Genomic DNA, 22,561 nt, shown 5'->3' on the forward strand with positions numbered 1-22,561 from the left:
ATTGAAGTCAATCGTGTCAGGCTGAGCACTGTAAATACCTTTTTTTTTTTTAAGAGGAAACTGGATTCGGTATTCACAGGTATCGTCTGAAATTGACATATTACTGCAAGACAGTTCTGACATTTAAAACTTTTTCTTTCTTCTGCAGATAATATAAACAAATAATAATCCTTGTCCTGGTTTCAGGTAGGACAGAGTTAATTTTCCTCCTAGTAGCTGGTAGGGTGCTATGTTTTGGATTAGGATGAGAAGAGCGCTGATAACATGCTGATGTTTTAATTGTTGCAGAGCAGTGCTTACACCAAGCCAAGGACTTTTCAGCTTCTCGCTCTGTCCTGCCAGCGAGCAGGCTGGGGTTGCAGCAGGAGCTGGGAGGGGACAGACCCAGGACAGCTGACCCAAACTGGCCAAAGGGGTATTCCATACCATCTGATGTCATGCTAAACAATATATAGGGGTGGCTAGCCGGGGTGGGGGGCCGGCTGCTCGGGGATAGGCTGGGCATCGGTCAGCAGGTGGTGAGCAATTGCATTGTGCATCACTTGTTTCGTACACGTTATTATTAGTAGTACTATTATCATTATTATTATTATTATCATTGTTATTATTATTTTCCTGTCTTAATAAACTGTCTTTATCTCAACTCACAGGCTTCACTTTCCCATTTCTCTCCCCCATCCCAGAGAGGGAGGAAGGAGGGTGAGCGAACGGCTGTGTGGTTCTTAGCTGCCGGCCGGGTTAAACCACAACATCCTGTAGGTCTCTTTCCTTGCCTTGCCTTGCCTTGCATTTCCTTGCCTTCCCTTGCCTTGCCTTTCCTTGCCTTCCCTTGCCTTCCCTTGCCTTTCCTTGCCTTCCCTTCCCTTTCCCTTCCCTTTCCTTTCCCTTCCCGTCCTGTCCTTTCCCCTTTCCTCCTTCCTAATATAACAGTATTTAGACCCCTAACCTAACAAAACAGAAAAGGCATTATTCAGAATATATGACACATAGGCCAAGCCTTTGTAGAACTAGCATTGAAGTCTTATTTCATAGCCATTGTTCATAAAAGTAATGAACTTTCTAGAACTGTTTCAGGAATATATACATGCCCATGTAAACACAAAGTTGTTTTTTTTTTTTTTTAAATATATCTATTGTTCTTAAAAAAAAAAAAAACTTTGTATATATCTATTGTTCTTATAATAAAATCTAACAAAATAGTTCTGATTAGTTATAGAAATACTGCATTAGAAGACTACAACAAATTACTCAAGTCTGGGTAGTAAGAGATGCTCATCTCTTTCAGATTTTGTATTTTTAAAAATATTTAGTAGATCCAAAAATATTTAGTAGATCCAAGTTTAGACTTATGAATTGAATGTGTTATAAATACTAGACTGTCAATTTTCCCTCTTTCTCCTTTTATACTATGACAACCATTGGTAGCACTACACATTTCAACTACCAGTAACAACTCCAAAAACCGCTATCTTCGTAATCCTCCTTCCTTCTAATAAAATTGCAGAATTCAAACTAAATGGTTTTCTGATATGGAAATACAATATATGATTCCATAAATATGAATATTTATAAAGTAGCTTTAATAGAATGTTGCTGAACTTGGTAGCTGGTTTATTTGAAGGAGGAAACAATTGTTTAATTAAAACAAATGTTTTAATGGAAAAAGCTTATTATTTAACCCATACCTGGTTATAGCACAACTTTGTTGATGACAAATTTTCAACTTAATATTGTCAGGTTCTTCAGGATAACATTACAGAATTGATTTTATCAAACCCATTTGCTGATTAATATATAAATCAAGTTTTTTTTAATCCTCTGAAGTCAGAAAAGCAAGGTGCTGCCCCATATTGTACAAGTCTGTAAGTCTGAAATATAACTTGCTTGTTTGTCTGACTTCAATTTCTTTGCAAGCAAAAAATGGTCTATTAAATAATGAAAAGTATTGGTACAAACAAAGTGGAAATTAATGTTTTAAAATGGTGTATATTTACTCAGATGAAATAGCTTGTATTTAATATATATTAAAAATGTATTCCATAAACAAAACATGATAAGTTTGCACGTTTAATTGTTATGAAAATTGTGAGTATAATCCTAAATCTGAGTGCTGGAATTTCTTTTGAATAATTTACACTGTCCTTGAAATGTCAGTGATACAGATTTCAGAGGAACATAAAAAATACTGTCATTTCAAGGTAATTTTATAGTTTTAAAAAATATTACTGGAATCTAATTAGCTATTCCACAGTCATCCTTCATAAAAATATACATGCAAACACTGATACACATTCTCTGTGTATATACCTGAAAAACCCACACAACCATGACACTATGAAGGCTGTTATAGAATCACAGAATAGTTTAGATTTGAAGGGACTTTGAAGATCATCTAATTCCAGTCCCCCTGCCATGGGCAGGGACACCTTCCACTAGACCAGGTTGCTCAAAGCCCCATCCAGCCTGGCCTTAAACACTTCCAGGGATGGGGCATCCACAGCTTCTCTGGGCAACCTGTTCCAGGGCCTTACCACCCTCACAGAGAAGGATTTCTTCCTAATATCTAATCTAAGTCTGCCCTTTTTTTGTTTAAAGCCATTATTCCTTGTCCTATCACTACATTTCCTGAGAAAGAGTCCCTCTCATTTTCCTGTAGGCCCCCTTTAAGTCCCAGTAGGACCTTATAACATAGAAGGATTGCAGTTTTCAGATGTACTGGAAATCAATGGGTTTATTAGAACAGTAAGTAGATGTACAGTGAGACAGGATGTACAGCTACCTTCTCTGAAGAACTTTTCTAAAAATTATTTGTAAAATCAGAGACAGCTATCATCTGATACATAACTGAATGTTTATAGGACATTTTGTTCATATATTGCCTTACACTGCTCAAGTACAAAGCAAGGAGTTCTCTTTATTATTATTATTTTATTTTCAGAACCTGTTCCCAACTATGTCACACATACAGGCATGGTAGATCTCTCCGTTTTTGTTGCTGCTTGTTTTGTTTTAAATCAAGTGTATCTTATCATTAATAAGGCCATAACTCCAAGAAAAGGGATTATATTGAAGGTGTGCAGGTCTGCATATGGGTTACATATCTCTCAGCCTCAAGGTTAAAATGCTTTGTTCTGTGTAAATAAAAGAACATTTTTTTTTCTGACATATGCTGTGCCCAGTGACACTTCACCCGAAGAGTGTCATACTGTCTATAAACACACATATTATCAGGGTCAACTCGCCACATTAGCATAGGCCCTTCAAATGCAGCAGAAGACACAAGGCCTTGAGGAAGCACATTGGCAATTCAACTACCTCAGTAAGCCCATCCTGACAAACACACCAACTCAACAGGCATTGTGCAGAAAGTCCACTGAATTCTGTCAGCACAGTTTACAGAGGTGTATTTTTATACTTATCCTCTACTTACTGAGATTCCTATTTAATATGCCTGTGTGACCATTCCTTTCTGGAATGGTAGATTTTGGGAAATTCATGACTTGCTATGAATTTAAATATTTGTTGTGTAGCCACGGAACCGAACCAGTGTACATATGGGCAGTCAGTCAAGCCTGATCCATTACCTGATTTCCCAACCAAAACAATTGGGTAACTGGCAGTTACACTCTCCTTTTCATATACTTTGGTTCATTTCAACTACTTTAATGCAACAGTAACCAGGACTGCTTCCCAGTTTCCGGGTTGATGCTCTGCAGAAGCTTCTGCTGAGCTCAGTTTGGGGAGATGACCTGAGCACCCACTGCAGTTATCCCCGCAGGGCAGGAATCACTGCGCTCTTCTCTTCCTCAACATTTAAGTGCAGATACAGCCTGTAAAACCCTGATCTCTATCATCAAAATTACCAAACAGTCTCACAAGCTTTTCCTGACTAATTTCCTAGTCTGTAAGTTGCTGAGGTCATAAATCAAAGTGCTTTACACTTTGGTACATTTGTTTCAGAAGATCATATTCTTCACAGAGATAACACAAGGAAGAAATATCTATGATGCCTGGCATTATAATGTGATTATAAACAGTAATGCCAGTCACACTGTAAAGTGTCCAGCACTGCAACATGTTAGAAAATATTGGTTAAGAATGGAAGATGAATCAGTAAAATTTAGGAAACTTAATTCTACTTTCTTAAACACAATATGAAACGCGCTTGGATTTAATGATCATCTCCTGTCTTTCCTTCCACTGCGTAAGTCAGTTCACAGGACTGACTCAATGTTCAACAGATAACGTGAACACTAATTTATTTTCATCCCCTTCTCACCCTATTTAACTGCTTGATATTTCTTTTATAAGGGAAATCCGCTATACGTTCTCTTCCAGTTTTCTTGCATCAATCTTCAGCATTGTAAAATCTACTGGAATAATGTAATAAAAGATATATTTATATAACCATAAGCATCAGAGCACTATATTACATCCATGGTAAGTGGAATGAAGCTTTCTGACAAGCAAATAAAGATTGCACTCACTTTTCACTGCCCATTAAAACATTGTTTAAGTGTTTCCCATTAAAAGAAAAAAAAGTTTTTAATGAAAAGATATTTTAAATTACTGAAAGAGTATATGGAGGAGCTCCTTGGACAATGTAAATGTGACAATCTACTCAGTTTAGAGGTTTTTTATCATTTGCTCTTTGGTGTGAAGTATTCTGAGTCTACACTGCTTCCCCAGTGCTGCTTCCTATTTGACAACAAGACCACTGGGGGTGGATAGAAGAAAATGGTAGGTGTTCTAAAGCTTGCTTTTTTTTTTTTCCCCTTTTTTTTTTTTTCCCCACTCTTAATTAATCATTTACTATATTTCTATTTGCTATGATCTCTACCTTACTGGAGAGATGCCTGGCCTAGACAAATATTAAAATACCAATCATTAAAAACATCATTAATTGTAGCTGAGAAGTCTTAAACCCTGATTCATAAATTATTTATTGAATTAGAGAAACACATTTGAGGACTAACTGCTGTCAAGACTAACAGGAGGAAACTGCAAGTACATCCACAATACTTCACAAGTCTGCATTGATTTTCACTTGCCCACATTTTTGGCTGTATAGCCTTTAATACACTCGAGTCTAATCCAAGTTCTTTTGAAGTCAATGGAAATCTCTCCACTGACTTATACCATGCTTTGCAATAAGCCATTTATATAGCTCACTGATTTACTGGATCTGACCCTAAAGTTTTAATATTCCTAGTTTTCTCCTTTTAATGAACTTGATGAAATAAGAGTAGATATAAATTGGTGAGATTTGTCCTCTAAACCTTCATTTCCATAGCTTTGTTTACACAGGGACCTGACATGTAAGTGCATTTGACTGTGTTTACACATGCAAAATTTCAGAAAAACATTCTCATCTCATTGTCTAAATTTATTCCTGTTAAACCAATACAGACTGATTAAGGGAAAGCATCATTTTTATTGTACTTTTGCAGAATTGATTAAAATGCCAGGATTATATTTCCTGGACATATTTTAGGATATTTCATGTTACGGTAAATTTACTGATTTGAGCAGAGATGCACAAGTTTAGACCAGCTGTGGACATGAGCCTTGATACTTAAATTGTCTGCTGGTCTCTCTCCTCTGGTCATTGAGTTCCATGCACTTGTCCATAAAAAGAAATGAAAAATGGGGTTCTGAAACATGTGCATTTCATATTTTGTTAGTGTCTTAGAGGATGCTCTTTCTTATAACTGGCCCATAATATCTAAGATTTATCACATGGCTTTATCACATGGATCACTTGTAGCAATGCCAGTATTCTGGCATCCACTTGTGCTTAGAACTGGAAGATGCAGGCTTCTTATGCTTTGTTTTAGTTTTCTGCTCACCGATACATAGCTAGTAACAGTCCCAGTCTCAGCAAATCACCCATCTATCGTTCTTACTGTTTCAAGTTACAAAAGTCTTCATTTCCTATTCTCATGCATACACTTTACATTCTCATGCATACATTTTACATTCAGGAATCTGGGAGATTAATAAACTGGAATAGAAACTAAATTTTAAGTCTGTTATTCTATAAAACATCAAATTTTTGGAAACTATTTTAAAATGAAAATGTGTAAAATCAACCAAATTCCTGCTTAGGAAATGATCTGGTGATAATGATTGTGTCTTGAACAAATGTAAATGAAGTGGACTTATTTATCATTTGATGAGAATAAACAGATTATGGTTCACTTCAGGTGAACAGATAATTATTCACATTCCTGAGTTTAGTTAGGATGGAACCTAAGCGTGTTCTGGCACCAAGGCTAAGAAGCTAAGAGCAACCCCCCCCCCCCCCCAAAAAAAAAAAAGACAAAATAGAAGAGTCAAATATCACAAATATCAGTGAATATAATTAAGTTGCATGGAAAACTAAGACAGGGAAAAAAATGAACAAACTACAAAACAACATTGAACAGCCTGTCTGTTGAATAGACTGGGATCAAAAGAGACACAAGATAAGTGCTATCCTGAAAGCCACGTCCCCTCCCCCGCAAAAAAAGAAATGAAAGCTGGTGCAGATAGTTGACGGATGAAGCATTGCAATGGGGTGGCAACCTTAAGGTGAAGGATAGCAAAAAAGAGATGTAGGAGATGTAACTAAGAAAGCCAAATACAATAAAGGAAAGAGATAAAGATCAAAGAAAAGGACAAGGAGCAAGTATATCCTAAGGGACTCAGATCAAAGAATAAGGCATTAAAAGGATGACATAAAAAGAAGAAATAGATTAGCTACTGTTCACTTGGAAAACTTAGCAACATTTAGAAGTAAAGACATTTCAATAGGAAATGATAGTATGTTTATCTAAGTAATTCCCATGCTAATATTACAATACAGGGTGCAACAGTAGACTGAGGGAAGTCAGTGAACAAAAGACACTCACTTCAGCTGGGTTGTCTGAGTATGAAACAATTTAAAAACTGAAAAAATAAACTTTAAAAATGATAGGAAAACTGCTGTGATGAAAAATTATACTATTGAAAGATACTTGAGAAAGATGGTTTTAATACATGAAGAATGGTCCTGTATAGCATGTCATACTTGACAAATGAAAAGTTTCAAAAAATCTGAAGGAGACAATATTGGTTGAGTAGATGTAGGAAGAAAAGATAGCATATAAATATGAACAGACTAAAATATCTATGAAACTTGTATAAAACTGAAAACTGCAAAAATTATGCAATTTGGGGCTATAACGACTTTTGGACTGAGAGAACAAATAAGAAAATAATCCTTTGGCGGGAATGGGTAACATAGGAAGCATAAAAGTTTCTGTTTTGTCCTGACTATATATTTTACTAATGTTCTAGAAAGCATGTTTACCAAGATCGCCTACTATCACTCATTCCTTACATTTTTGTAACTTCAGGAATGCATTAAAAGCAAACAAAAATTGAAAAGAATTTAAAAAGTCTGAATTTAACATACAAAGTTAACATCTAACATGTCTATATCAATCATTAATTTCCTTAGTTGTCTTCAAGTTCAGTCTGGGTGGCATGTTTTGAGTTTAGGGCAAGTCTTCTGCTGGAGGTCATGTTTTTAATTTCATATTGCAGCTCAACTCAATGTTCAGTTGGGCTGTTTTGCTGTGTAAATTTCTGCGAAGAGCACTATATGTCGTTACCATAAAAAAAAAATGTTGCTCATGGATATATAATGCACAGAATTCCTCTATAAATGTCTCTTTTGCTAGAGGTGTTGAAAATGTGGCCCAGTTCATCAAAAACACAGCTGCTTTCCTTGGGGTTTCAGAATGCTCATAACAAGTACATTTTTTTTTATGAATTAGTGAGAACACCCTGAGGAAAACAGCTGCATTATTACAGGACCCATGAAATCTCAGATGAGTCTGAACTATTGTATTTTTAAAGGACTGCTACTTTAAAGACTCTCTATTTTCAAGCAATATAATTTTGTTTGATTTTTTAAAAAATATATTTTAGAGGAATATATGATGGTGATTATTTTTAGTTGTCTGGCACAAACTGCTAATACTGAAAGACCTTGATTGTTGCTATCACCCTTTCAAATGGAGGCAATACATACCACCATGCTAAACAAAAAACAGTGGGTGTTAGTGCCGTTAGGCAATATTTTCTACCAAGCACTTAGCAATTGGACTGAGAATGAGCTGATCCAAGAAGCTGTACAGATAGGTAGATTCACCTCTCAACTGTTTCACTAATCTTTATGTACACAGCTAAGTCAACAGATTCAAAGCTTACTTTATGGCTGAAGTCCTACACCTTAACAAGTTTGCAGTGAGGAATTCTTATTAGTCTTCTGGAGCCCCTACATAATTTTTTTACTGAAACGACTGGAGAAGTCAGCCTTCTGTCTTTCTAAATATCTGCTTTTCCTATACTGCAAAACTAAGCAGCAAAAATAAGATCTAGGACATTTCTTCTTCACCTGTGCTTTGTTTTCTGTGTGACTTCTTTAGATTCACTAGAACTACCTTAATGCCTAGGTATTTGTGTCCAGAAGACAATATTTCTAACCCTCTTCATAAGAGGTATGACATTGAGCAAACTCAGTCCTCAAAGGTGCTGCATATCTACTACATGAGCCTAGATAGGAAATGGCATTTGGATCCTACATCACAGCATGTATGTACATGGTTCCTTGTGTTTACTGAACCACATAAAAATCTGCTCACTGAATGAGGAAGTGTGGAGTGATATCCCAAGGATGTCCAATACTTTGTTTGGATTCTCAAAGCCAGAATTTATAAAGCACTTGTACGTTCTTTGGGGACGGAATACTCTGGAAATGTAAAGTCTTTGCAGTAAGAAATTATTTCAACTAAATTTTGAAATGAATAGTATTTGGCTTTAGCAGGTAGACTATTACTTGACAAAGTTTATGTCTCTGTCTATAAATCCAGAAAATCTCTATGGGCACCAGACAAAGGATGATGAAATATAGTGAAATTACTTCTTCCTAAATATGTCTTAAAATATATCTATAGGCTAGGAACAAGGTAAAAAGTATCCAGGAAATAAATTATTATTATTATTATTATTAATAATTTATAAACAATCTATTTAATTAATTTACAGCCAGCAGAATTAAATAATAGGTGTCTCTGCCATGGCAGATATGAAACTTACTCAAGAACTATAATTCTGAGTCTGATCATTAAAATTGAGTCAACCATAAATCAGTTTGCTCTGTTACAAAGTCTGCCATCATATGGCACTGTTGCGCAGAGGTGTTAATTTAATCAGTCTGATACTGAAACTTGGCTCCAAGTAGCATGTGTTTGGCAGGTATATTATATAGCTAGTGCAGGTGAAAGTTCTGTGACCTGAATTGCTACTGTGAGCTACTGTAATTCACAGCCTATTTTATTTTTCTTTAGCTTGTTTCTTTCTGGCCAGACACACATAATTTTGTAAATATAACTATGCAGAACCTTTTTTTTTCTAGTTCCTTATGCCTTTGCCCTGAGAACCTTTCTAGATTGCAAAACTCCTAGAAAGGCTCTAAACAGAAGAGTTCATGGAAGGAAACATACCAGGGAAAATCCTAGAAAACGTTGGAAATTTCCTAGAAAGTTTCAATATCAAGGGATTCTGGGAAAGCATAGGAAAACATTTAGAAAGCGCTTGGGAATTCTTAGAATGGTTACAAACAGAAAAACTCCTAGAAAGAAGTTAAACATTTCTCAAATGTGGTGGGAAATTCCTAGAAATTGCATAAAAATTCCTAGAAAGCACACTGAATGTCCTTTAGAGTTTTCAGATTAGTGAAATTTCAGAAAGCATTGAAAACTTCCTAAAAAAAATGCTCAACAATGTTTAGAAAGGTTCTAGAATTTGTAATTGCTAGAAAGTAGCGGTAAATTCCTAGAAAGCAAGGTGCAATTCCTAGGAAGGTTCTGGGATGAGAAATTCCTGAAAAGCACTGGGGAAGACCTAGAATAATCCTAGACAGAATTCCTAGCACGTAGTGAGAAATTCTTGGATATTACAAGGAAATTCCTAGAAAAAGTTCTGGACTAAGGAACTACAGAAATTTGTAGAAAGGTTCTGGATAGAAAAAATCCTAGTAATCACTAGAATATTCCTATTATTGTTCTTAAAAGGAAAGTTCCTAGAAATCAGTCAAAACCTAATGGAAAGCTCTGGGAAATTTCTGGAAAGTTTCTAGCTAGAAAAATTCCTAGAAAGGTATACTAAGACTGAGGAATTCCTGGAAAGCTGAGACATTTCTAGAAAGCAGACAGAAACTCCTTGAAAGTGCAGGGAATTTCCTAGACACATTTTAAGTTGAGGAATTTGTAGTAAGGACAGAGAATCTTCCTGTGAAGATTTTGTCATCATCCCTCCCACCTGTTCTATTTTTAAATGTGTACACTACTTTTATTTTTGCTTCTTTTTCCTCTGTCTAGAAGGCAAGAAAAATACTCTGAGGGAACAATAAATGGACTCTTTAGTCATGGGAGGAAGCAGAGATGCCAGAGCTCTCCATCTCAGTTGTGCTCAGCCATTGTAGCCATTAGTAGGAGAGTTAGGTCTGATTAGCATACCTGTTAGTGCTGCAGTAGATGAACTTTAACCAAGCTGTTAAGCAGAACTATGAAAACATGAAAACAGCCCCTTGAATAGGTTTTGAGTGATCAAGAAAATAGATAGCCAAACTATGCAAATAACCTGTTGATGACCAAAAAGTGTAACTGCGTTCAGAAATGCCCTTAACACACAGATTGGTAGTGCTCACAACAGCACACATCAGCATAATCTGAACAGTCACGAACAAACTATTCACTACCCAATCCTGTAACTGTGGAAAATAATTTTCCGGGAGACTCCAAGAGATACTGGGTTAGAGACTCCAGAGAGAACCCTGATAAAGGAGCACCTGAGAGGCTGCAAGGGGACCCCATGGCCCTGCAACAGGGTTCAAGCCCCCCTCTGCAACACCCAGAGACCCCAACAGAGGCCAGGGTTCCCCAGAACCCTGCACTGGGGTTACACAGGTTCATCTGCCTGGTTTGTCCTGGGCCACACCATTGCTACCACAGAACAGGGAAGCCATGCATCTGTAAAATTGATGTATTTGTGATTGAAGTGTTTTGGTATCCAAATATATTTAGCCTCCACACTGTTGTTTGGTCTTCAGTCACAATGGCTATATGAATCTCATTTTTATTCTGTGAAGTGGTAATTTATCATTTCATCTGAAATCATGGCTAGGCATAGAACAGAACACATGTACAATGAGCGTGAGTTTGAATCCCATAGGAAATGCAATAAAAAAAAGTAAAAACAGACAGTGGAAATATAAACACATACTGGCGAGGAAAAGTACCCAATGCTATGCAGCAGGACAGCAGCAGATTACAGCCCAGGAACAGTCAGCTAACAAACTCAGAGACTAGAAAAAGCATGGTCTAAATTTAATTTTAAGCTCATTTGTTATCTCAATTTTGAACTGCCATGGGCACTGCAATACCAATAGTTCTCTGGCAGTACTTCTGTAGGACTGGCTTCCTAGAGGGTTTGTTGAGTTACTTCTTATTACACCAGTCCTATTGCACTGCATAAAGAAGTAAGAAAATGTGTGAAGTTTTTACCTTAGGTCTCCTGAGTCTTAGCTCAGTACGGCCTTTTAAGTTTCCCTGCTTCTGTTCAGTGGCTACATATAGATTAGAAAAGGCTTAAGACTCAATTACATGGAATTACCTCCAGAGATTTTAATAGAGACTTTTTTCTTCTTTTTTCTGACAGCACCTTTGTATAGACAGATCAACTGAAGTAGTTGCATTTAACCAGAATTTTAATCAAATAGACAATATTTCTTATATTTAAAATATTTATTTTAATGCTTCATTTGTTTAAAGATGCATTTCAGTAAAAGCTGAACACTATCAAGTTGTACACATGGTGAACAGCGCTGCTTAGGACAATACAACTACCTAGGAGAGGGATGAAAGACAACTCCCCTAGCTCTATTGTGTCTAGGTGGTGAACTGATAAACCAGGGGCCGAATGGCAAAAGGAGGAGGAAACTGAGCTGAGAGAGAGAGAAGTTACTCCAGTATACGATAGAAGTTCCTGGAATATTCAGTAAAGAAAATGGTGTAATTCCCTGGTCCTCTTGAGCATCCTGGTTAGATTCTTAGGAAAGTAGGCAATTTTGAGCATTTTATATGTTAAGAACAGATTTATTCAACTTATTTCAAATCAGTCTTTTTTCTTCCTATTTAAGTTGTTCAGCTAATTTAAATTCTGAAAATAATCAAGTACATTATTATTGTCATCTATGCCATACTGCTTTGTCAGGCAGCCTACAGTCTTGAATTAAGACCCCTGATCTTTGAGTTAAAGATGCCATGAGAATTAAAGCATTTTATTAGTTTTGAAGACAATGAATTGAGTTGCAGAGAGGTCATATGATGTATTCAAAGTGGCATAGTGCCTTGCTTGGATGTTGAACAGCAGTTATTAATCTGGAAAATGTTGCTCTGAGAGAGCTAAAAATCAAAATCCAATTAAAATTCATCATTGTCTACCTTTAGAAAGAAAAATATTTAATTCTGGGTATAGACTGAGATTCATGGTTTTAGTACGTGATTTTGCACTTCCCACACACATCTGCAGGCATTACGGGTCTCCCCTCCTTTGAATGTCAGGTATAAATAATGCTAAGTAGGCAATATAGATTAGCCCTTGCTCATACAGAGATAGCAATGTTGTTGCTGCAACTAGAGTGAACAATACAGTTATTAATTTTTAAGCCTTCTAGATTTGCTTACATTTCAAAAGTAAAGAAGAAATAAAGCCTATAACTCTGGGAGAAGCAAGTACCTAGGCCAATCTGTTAGACTAACTCTGAATTAAGACATGAATACAGTATGCTCACTGTTGCAATAGGTACCACTAAATTAGCAATTTACGTATATTCTGAGGTTTTAGCATTAGCATTGCAATTTAGGGTTAGACAGCACTGACATTCCAAGATTCTCCAGACATTAATTAAAGCTCTGGCTGTATCATTTTCTGTCTTTGTTACAGACACATGATTTTTAAAACCCTTCATTTATGACCAAAATCCAAATGGAAGATATCTGGGGATCAGCAAGCATTCAAACAGGTATGTCTACAATAAATTTACGAATGTATAGCACTGAGAGCGATGTCATAAATCTTCAGTGCTTTTATATCTTCCCACTCTGCTAAGTAATTTTTGTGGAACTATATACTCCTTTAAATCTGATCAATTGTATTCACAGTAACAGCGAAAATTCTAATTATATTGAAAACCCCGGGATATTCTGTAAAGTCATAACAAGAGTCCATCTCTTGATAGGTCACAGAGGACAGAGCAGATACCAAAACACATGCAAATAAATTAAAATATAGACATTTTGCAAAGTATTTTTTCCTGTAGAAAAACTGTGCATTGATAGATCTGTATTCCGTGTGTACTCATCTATGACTACATTTTTCAGAACATGAAAATTTTGTTTCTCAGGCACGTATCAATTTGACTGTGTCATTCTAGCAAGGTGAATTGTTTTCTTTTAATTTTGTCAAGGTGGACTTTAATGGTCTAATTATATGATATGATTAGTGTTTCAATTTTATATTATTGATACTCATTTAAATTTTCAGTTTTTGCATATTTTTATTTTTACTCATTATTTATTGAATGCTTTAGAAATTCGTATTCTAATCAGTAAGTTGTATTCTTATTGCTCACTGTTAATGTAACAACTGGCATTCAATTTCACTTTGTAGTTAATGTACGTATCATTAAACTGTCAATTAGGTGATCTCCCTTTTAACTGGAATTTCTAGCTTTGGTAATTTATATATTAAATACACAAGTTTTATGTATATATATATAACATTTATATACATAAAATTGTTTATTTAGCATAGCGTCTATATAAATATATATATGCACTATATATATACACACACACAGCAAAAGCCTTTCTCCTTCCATTACATATACTTCTATAGTGATTTCATAATATAAAATTTAATATACTTGTGTTGAGTTTTACAATAATAGACTTTATCAGTTATGCAGTCCATTCCAAGTGAACAGTAAGAACATCAATTATCAGCCTGGAATAAAACACAGACACAAGTCTGAAAGTCGACGTATTCAGGATTGGGAACCTGTAGAGTCTTCCAATCCAGAATCAAAGCACTCAGTGAATGGCTACTTGGCCTGGGCAGTTTGCCCACTGTAAATGTCTGGAAGGTAACCAACTGGCCTGCCTGCCTGGTTTCCATCATAAACATTAATTGATTCAACATATTGCAGTAGGAAATTTGCCCTTTGACTTTCCTATATGTAGAAATCAAATGGAAGGATTTGGTAGATGCTTTATTACTCAGACTCTGCACAGTTTCACCAGAACACTAAATATCCTCAGTGGTTTTTTTTTGTTGTTGTTGTTGTTGTTGTTTTTTGTTTGGTTTGGTTTGGTTTTTCTTAGATTCTGTCCATGCGCCTAACTCAGCAATTACTGAGTCTGGTAAAGTTGGAGTAGCAGTTGAAAACAATTGTAAAAGGTTATTTGAAAAAGAGGAATTGGAGGGTAAGATTTTTTTTCCCTTTCATAACAGTTTTCTCTCAGATAGTTCCTCAAAAAAGTATACCTGAGAGAAACAAAAACAAACAACAAAAAAACCAACAACTCCTAAATAACAGGACTGTAAATTTATGTACATGTAAAGCTTTTTTATTTCCATGATGCACCAAATCAAAACCTAAACATCTCTTTATAGAAATGCACAAATAATGGATAAAGGCAATAACAAAATAATTATATTTTATGTGCTATCATTCAAATTGCCATAAAGCTTCTGAATTAAGAGCTAATTAATATGAATGAGGGCTGCACTGTTGCTATGGGGATAGAAATGGCTTAATCTATTAAAAAAATACACTCACACCTCTTGAAGCCATTCTACCAGTCTGTCTAGCCCAGCTACAGACAAAACAAGACTGTAGAATTAATTTACACAGTGAAATTTATCTTTGGAACTAGGGTTACATTTAATTTGTAGTGTAGTTAAAGGATTCTTTATATATTCCAGTGGAATTCCCAGACAGATGTAACTGATTTAGGAGCACAGGTCCATCCAGCTTTCAAGTGCAAGTCAAGCTCTAAGTCACCTAGACATTTTTTTTGTACTGACCTTTAATCATACTTATACCAGGCAGATGAAAAGGGAAAAAAAATGCACAAATAACAAGTCAGTTGGAACCTACATTCTAATCTTTTCCCATCTACATATTTCTGTTGTGTTTTCCTGCTTAGTTACAGATTATTATTCACATTTTCAAACTTGAGAAGTAAATTGCCAGACCTGCATGGTGACAATTGCTGACATACATATATGCCAATAACAAGAGAACCACTGATTTCAAGCAGATCGCATACTTCCTAAAGGCTCTTATTGAAAAATGGACCTTGTTATTTCTGTGGAATACAACTTGTTCTTAGTTTACACAGACTCTACTTATTTGAACTATTTTTATTCATTATAAATATAATAAATATAATGTTGTATTCTGTTAATATACTGTTTATTTTAAAATAAAGTGACTATTCAACAGTGAATCAAATGCACTAAAATTGATGAAAACTTCATTTACATGTAATGTTTTTCAGAAAATAATTCAGAACTAATTGCTATTCAAAAATGTTTATGATGTATAAGTGTTACAAATAATCTTAAAAGTATAAAGGACATGAAATACTTCAAAGCTATACCTGACTCCTCCTCAAAAAAAAAAAATTAAAATTAAAACATAAAAAAATAAAAAGAACAGATTACTTCAATCCATTCTCATCCTTTTGCCTGATTTCTGTTCACAAAAACTTTCTAAAATTCTTTTCCCTGACTGTAAACAAAAATGGGAGAAGGCTGGGTCAGTTATTCCCCCCAGCAGCTTGCAGAGGTTAATAAGGATGTACAGTATTTTCCCCTTTTGTTAGCATAGGCCTGTAAGTCCACTTATGATTCAAAAGCAGGAAGTTGCCTGAAATAAAATTGGCAAAATTTCATTTTCGTTAAAAAGGGCTGACTAGTGGTAGTGACAACAGGAACTGACAGCAACTTATTTCAGCCAGAGAAGCTCATAAAAACACTCAGTCTATGCAGTGATCAGAAGTAGAGTGTAAATTAGCATGAAACCAACAACTCTTTCACTTCCTTCATGAAGTTTTTCTTTAGTCCCTAAGAAGAAATCCCTGCATTTAGATTTTCTGCATATTGTTATTTTCCTTTTGGTCAGTATTGGTACTATAATCCAGTAGTTTCCAAACATTATTAAGAGTATGATATATGTCTGAGCTTTACATAAACACATCATTTTAAACAAAGCTTGTGCAGTATCAGAGAGGTCAGGGAAACCCCTCCATCGTTCCTCAAAGTCATCACCTGATCCTCTGGAGAAATACTCTTTAAGATACTGTGGTTAAAGAAACACTAATGAAATCTTGATAACTGTCTAGTCAACATGTGTGTTATAAAAGATAGGGACAAAGTAACAAGCTAATCAGTAAATTGCAGTTTGTTTGATGCAGTAATACAAGAGACAGGAAGTTTCAGGAAACTCTTAAGAAGAACAAGGAGATGGGTGGGATACAAGTCCCAAATTGAAACGCTTAAAGCTTCATATTAGAGGAATGAGAGGATCCAAAGGAAACCCACTCTGCTTCCAAGTGTGTCTGTTAAGACTGAAAGGGAAGCCTGACACTCCCTAAAACAATATTTCATTGTAATTCTTTTCAGGCTATCATAATTTATGAGAAGGACTATAAGGCAAGTTCAGGGTCAGTGATCAGAAACATACACATGAGTTACTGTCCCAGCCTGTGCCCTTGCTGGCCTTAATTTAACATGGTCCAGTCACATTCTCTCAAGCACTTAACTTTTAACCGTCTACCTTAAAAGATACAGCAATTAGTGATGAAGAAAAAAAAAAAAAAAAGATAGAATGACTACATTCCTGAAACATCTGGAGAAGAGGAGAGGCCTCAACTCAAGGATATTTAAAGACAGTGGGATGCCTCAAATCAGAAAGAAAGAAAATATATGGCTTTGATTTATATGAAAATAAACTTTTTAACAAAACAAATTCTATGATGAACACTGTCTTTCATATCAAGAATCATAACATTTCTTCTAACATTAAATTGTGTTTACAAAGTTCCACATTTGAAGATCAGTTATAACTTTTGATATGTATTTTCAGTAACTTGTGAAACAAAAAAAAGAGATATATCTAAGAAAAGGAAAAAACTTAGCTAGTTCATTAAATTTCATTCTCCACATATGCAGATTTTATTTTTCACTAAAATACACTTGTCTAAGCTAAATTTAGTACTTTCTTTTTTCTTTTTCTTTTTTTTTTTTTTAATGGTAAACCTTATTCTAAATAAAATAGCCATGTTTTGCAATTTGTATTTATAGCATACTTATAATTTTCCTTTATTAGTTTCAGTCTTCAGTTTCCTCTTTCCTGGGGCTCCTCTGAGTTCCTTACAATTTTTATTATCTTTTTGACAGGAAAGTGCCAAAAATCTGTAGTGGCATGCAAAGGAAGATACATGCTGTTGTTCCATGCTGCCGTTCCGGCTGACCATGAATGCCTAAGAAGCTCACTGTCCATCTGAAACTTTCTGCTCCGTTTGAAATTCACTGCTTTGTCGCTGTTAATAATTTTGACATGAGATTTCAATGACCAAAAATATTATGGCTTTACAGATTTCAGTATTGCTCAGTTTCATCTTCCCAGGTACTCCATCAAGTGACATGAATTAATAGTAAAACTATCACTGAATGATTATATGTGATTTCTTTTCTGGTCAATAAACTAAATTGACTTGTAAACATATTCTGATATGGTTCTCCTGAATTTATGCACAGAACAAAAACCTGCGCAATCCAGCCTGACTAGGTTCATTAATAAAGAAAATTTTGTCTGTGTTGATATGGAAAGTCAAAAAGAAAGGCTTAAGTTAATTAGCTTTGTTCTTTGGGTCAACTACCGTCTAGATTTCTAGTTTTTTTTATATGCTTGTTAGTTTGTTTTGTCTTGTATTGGTTTTAAGAAGCTCAAAAATATTAAATATCTAAACATAATACATTTTTCAACTAACAGAATTACCTGGACTGGACTAGATTAAACTGATTTCATTTAGAACCTTCATTTTCATCAGATGCAAATCACTGCATTTTTATACCAATTTTTTGTTTGAATAATCTGAATATTTTCTAGACTTTGTAATGCTACATCCTGGTCTCTGTAATGCTTGGCTCTAGAGACAGAAAAATATATCCACCTTTTGTTTGTATGTTATGCTGAAACTCAATAACAATTTTTCAGAACACTAGAAATGTAGGGTTTTATTGTAGCTGTCTTTTGGGGTTGCAAATTGTTAACATCTGCCTTTTAGTATCATTTTTTTACAATAGTCTGCTCTCTAGATATCCTGTTAATGACTCTAATTTTCTATTCAGCTGCTATCTGTCAAGGTAGTTTAAAGGTCACTTTTTGCTATGTAATAGAGAACCTCATGTAGAAAGTGGGTAGAAGCTCTTTACAGCTAACACAGCTTATGCTTGGATTTGCTTTGTGTTTGAAAACAGGGAGTTCAGCAGCCCCAGGCCACATTGAGCTTTCAATTTTAGCCTCCTTTGCTGTTTGATCTGTGGTCATACACTTTTTTTTTTTTTCCTAGCAACAATTTGCTACTTCTTTTGTTATCTCTGCTGCATTCATAGTACATTTCTTAACTAATCTGTAACTGGTAGCACTGGGAGAAAGCAGAGATGCCATAAATTTCTCACACACCTCTCTCTTAGTGAACAACTTTTCTTAAGTTTTTAAATCAATTACAAATGTCATTGGATGTATGCAATCTTTTCAGTGCTACTTACAAATATTATGCCAGAAAGAAAAGGAACTTGATTATTTATAGCTTTTTTATATACATTGAATTAAATGTTTCATGAGTGACTAAATGTATGTTTGGCCATTTGCCTTGGAAACACCTGCCATTCCCCCTACCCCAGGTATTCATTAGTATGACTTAAAACTGAAAGATTGTTTCTCCCTTGGCTAAAATCACACAAAGATAATGAGAACATATTTAAACCCTTTTAGTGTAACAGCAGTCTTATATGAGGGATGTGATTCACATATGAGGCATGTTTGGCTCTTGGAATCATGATGCTATCCCTTCTTTTGGAAGCTAAAAACATCTTACCAAATCACGGAATTGCCGAGGTTGGGAGGGACCATCTGACCCAATCTGATCATGCTTCAGCAGACCCAGAGCAGGTTGTTCAGCGCCTTTTCCAGTCAGGTCTTTAATATCTCCCAGGATGGAGACTCCACAACCTCTGGACAACCTGTCCTAATATTCAATCTCTCTGACAGTAAAAAAGTTTCTTTCTTATGTTTCAACAGAGTTTCCTCTATTTCAATGTAATACAGAGTCACAAACATTTACAGTTATGCATTAGGGTAAACCGTAGTCATTAATAAACCAGGTTCTAAAATACAGAAGCTGAGAGCTGGATGATGTTTATTCAGCAAAATTAGTTCCTTTAGCCTTTTCAACTGTGGTTTAAACTAATCCATACGTCTTTGCTCTTCAGTGGAATAGTAGAACTCATCTGATCCCACTGTCCAGGGACTGAGCTGTGAGAAGACTGCATTTTGTAGATGAAGGACATGATATATAAGCAAGAACAGTATTTTGTGGGGTGTTTTGTTTGTTTGGCACAGCCACCTCCCTAAGGGTATTTATAGCTCTGAGTTCTACCTGGAAGAGCTGAGGCCTTACAGTTTGCCTTATCCTCAGCACTTCATGTTGTCATCTTTGTCAATCTTGCTAATTTAGGTAATGAAGTTTACCAGTTGGTAAAAACTTCCTTCAGTATGCAAACTTTACAGTAAATGCAGCTGCATCAGTGAAGAACACAGGAGGCTTGCAAAACTTTGTGCAGGGTTCCACAAACCACCAGTCTAACAGATGCCAGAGCCAGTACGAAGGCACAAACTCTTCGAGAATTGAATGACTGGACAATCGGAGGGAGATCTGTAACTTTTGAGTGAATTCCTAAGGATTTCTGTATTCAAAAACCCATAGAAAACATCCACATAGAGGTGGACACAGACATTTCATGACTTGTAAAAATAAAGATACTTCTGTTACACAGATTTCTAAGAATGCAAGTTGTTTGCACTGACGATTTCTGAAGACATACACCATGGCAATCTAAGGAAAGATACCGCCTGAGAGCAGAATTGCCACAGAAGAAACCAGGGCTAATATCTGTCTGGAAACTCACAGTTACATTAAGGCAATGACCAAATCTTTCAACGTAACCAACAGAAGGAGCACATAGAATTCTTTTCGCCACCATTGACTGGAGATGATGAATAGTATTAGATTTTGCATATTGAAACTAATAAATGCAGGAGTTGGTGCTCTGGGACTAAAAAGAATTCCATAAAATCGTTCACTTCTTAGCTGAGTGGCATTAATGACTGATGTTCCCAACCCATGTTCAGAAATTCACAGATCAGATAGGTCATCTTTAGCTGCCACTATCTATTCATATGTATATGCTACATCACACTTACAAATAGGGTTTTTGTCTCCAGATTAATAGAAAATTAACAACAACGACAGCATTATTTCTGGTAATACACTGTTTTGAGAGCAATGCAAATCTTTGCATAATAATAAGCATTTGAATATTTGTTGCAGTAGCAGTTATGATCTGCAAAATTGACACAGTGGAAACTAGTACACAGAGTCATGTAATGGTCCCAGTAAAGTATCAGCTTTCAAATTCAGCATTACACTAGCTATTTAGGGGAAGACATAACCCATTAAAGTTCTCTCTTGGATATGCAATATCAACCAACTCTTAGTAATACTGAGCTTTTGGCTTTGATGTAGCCTTCAGTTTAGTGAGTTATATAATTTAAAGAATTACAAACATATCCTGAACTTCACTGTATTACTTGGTCCCATCGACTATTTTACAGGTAAACAAAAACAAGTTGCAAAAACAAGGCAATAAAAACATGTTATTTCATGAAGTGTTTTATAACATTGCTTTAAACTATCATTTTTCTGAGTAGCAAAAAGCAGCGCAACATTACCAATTTTGATAAAAGCTGAATAGCTCTAGTAAGAAAAGTCCAAAAAAATGATGGTATTGTTTAAGAAGTCATAGTGCAAAAGCAGATTAAAAGCAGATGTTTATAGGTGAAATAACCTTTCATACCAAGAAGCTCTTAGGTCACTGAATAAAGCTGAATTTATCAGTGCCTTGAACTCTGCAGAAGCTTTTTTTTTTTTTTTTTTTTGGCAAAGGAATTGTCTGTTCTTTATTGATATTAACCTGAGCATGATGTACACTTTGTAAAGCATTAGCCCAAATTCTGTAGTCTATGTATTAGAACAATGACTAATGGAACTGACTAGAAACATATACTGTTCAGACTTGAGAGATTTCAGACCTAGATAATACATTGGATTACATGAAGAAAGCAGTGGCCTTCAGCCTACTGCATTTAGTCACATGAAACAGCCTCCTAAATCTGAGAACCTTTTGAACATGAGCCTTTCTTGTCAGCCACACAATGGTATTTGTAGGATGTTTCACAGAAACTAGGATACACAAGTTGGTAGATGGGATTTGCTCTCCAAATCTCAAGCTTAAACTTTGACTGTTACATTATCTTTTTTCTTATGAATTCAATGATTCTATATTAAAACCTACATATTAAAAACATGGTAAAACAATAATACATTTAACCCCAAGTTTGAGAACAGAGCACCTTCACATCGTTATTAGTAGTTCAGTGTACTGTACCTGTTTAGTATCTGTAGCGAAATAATCTATTGGAGAGGAGAATACCTCACACTTCCACGAAGTATTTGGATCATATATACACCTCCTTCTATACAATAGAATTAGTGATATTTACCTACACAGTACATAGTGTTCGATGATGAGGAATGATATTATGTAACTCTCACTTAGTTGTACGTTCAATTTAATTGTTATAATACTTTGTTGTATTATGATACTTAAAATTGATCAGGCCATCTTGCTGGTATGTATTATATAAGCACAGAATGAAAAATCACTCCCCACTTGACTTCTGCCATCAAAGACAACACTGATTGTGTTCTAGAATTGTTCTTACCTTTTTTTCCTTTGTCCACTGTCTACATCCAGGTTTCTACCAAAGGTCCTTGCTTTTATTATTTGTCTTCTCTTCCTGGTCTTTTCTCTATTAACCACATTCTACATCCTGAAAGTACAAAAGTGGCATTTACCTTAGAAGGTGAATGTATAAAGCAGCTGAAAGTTTTCTGTTTGCTAACAGTGCTGTACAACTCATATATGCAGAAAAGAACTATAGCCAGTCCTAGTAATTTCCAATTATTTTGGAATAATAAAAGATGAAAAGATGTTTGAGGAAGCTAGACTCACTCATACACAACCTGTACATTTACATTAGACTTAAATTCAGTGG

At 35.3% G+C, this 22,561-nt stretch overlaps 1 long non-coding RNA gene across 2 annotated transcripts; it reads left to right on the top strand.

Moving 5' to 3' along the window:
- Nucleotides 1-480: 480 nt before the first annotated feature.
- LOC121074555 lies at nucleotides 481-20,125 on the top strand. 2 transcript variants are annotated; one of them, XR_005822412.1, is made up of 3 exons: nucleotides 481-518; nucleotides 13,036-13,114; nucleotides 17,560-20,125. It is a non-coding gene; the product is annotated as an uncharacterized LOC121074555 (long non-coding RNA). The 2 variants fall into 2 exon arrangements; XR_005822411.1 differs by lacking the exon at nucleotides 481-518 and adding an exon at nucleotides 4,284-4,440.
- The last annotated feature ends 2,436 nt before the right edge of the window (nucleotides 20,126-22,561 follow it).

Source organism: Cygnus olor, chromosome 9 (genome assembly GCF_009769625.2).
Source record: "Cygnus olor isolate bCygOlo1 chromosome 9, bCygOlo1.pri.v2, whole genome shotgun sequence".
Lineage (NCBI taxonomy): Eukaryota > Metazoa > Chordata > Aves > Anseriformes > Anatidae > Cygnus > Cygnus olor.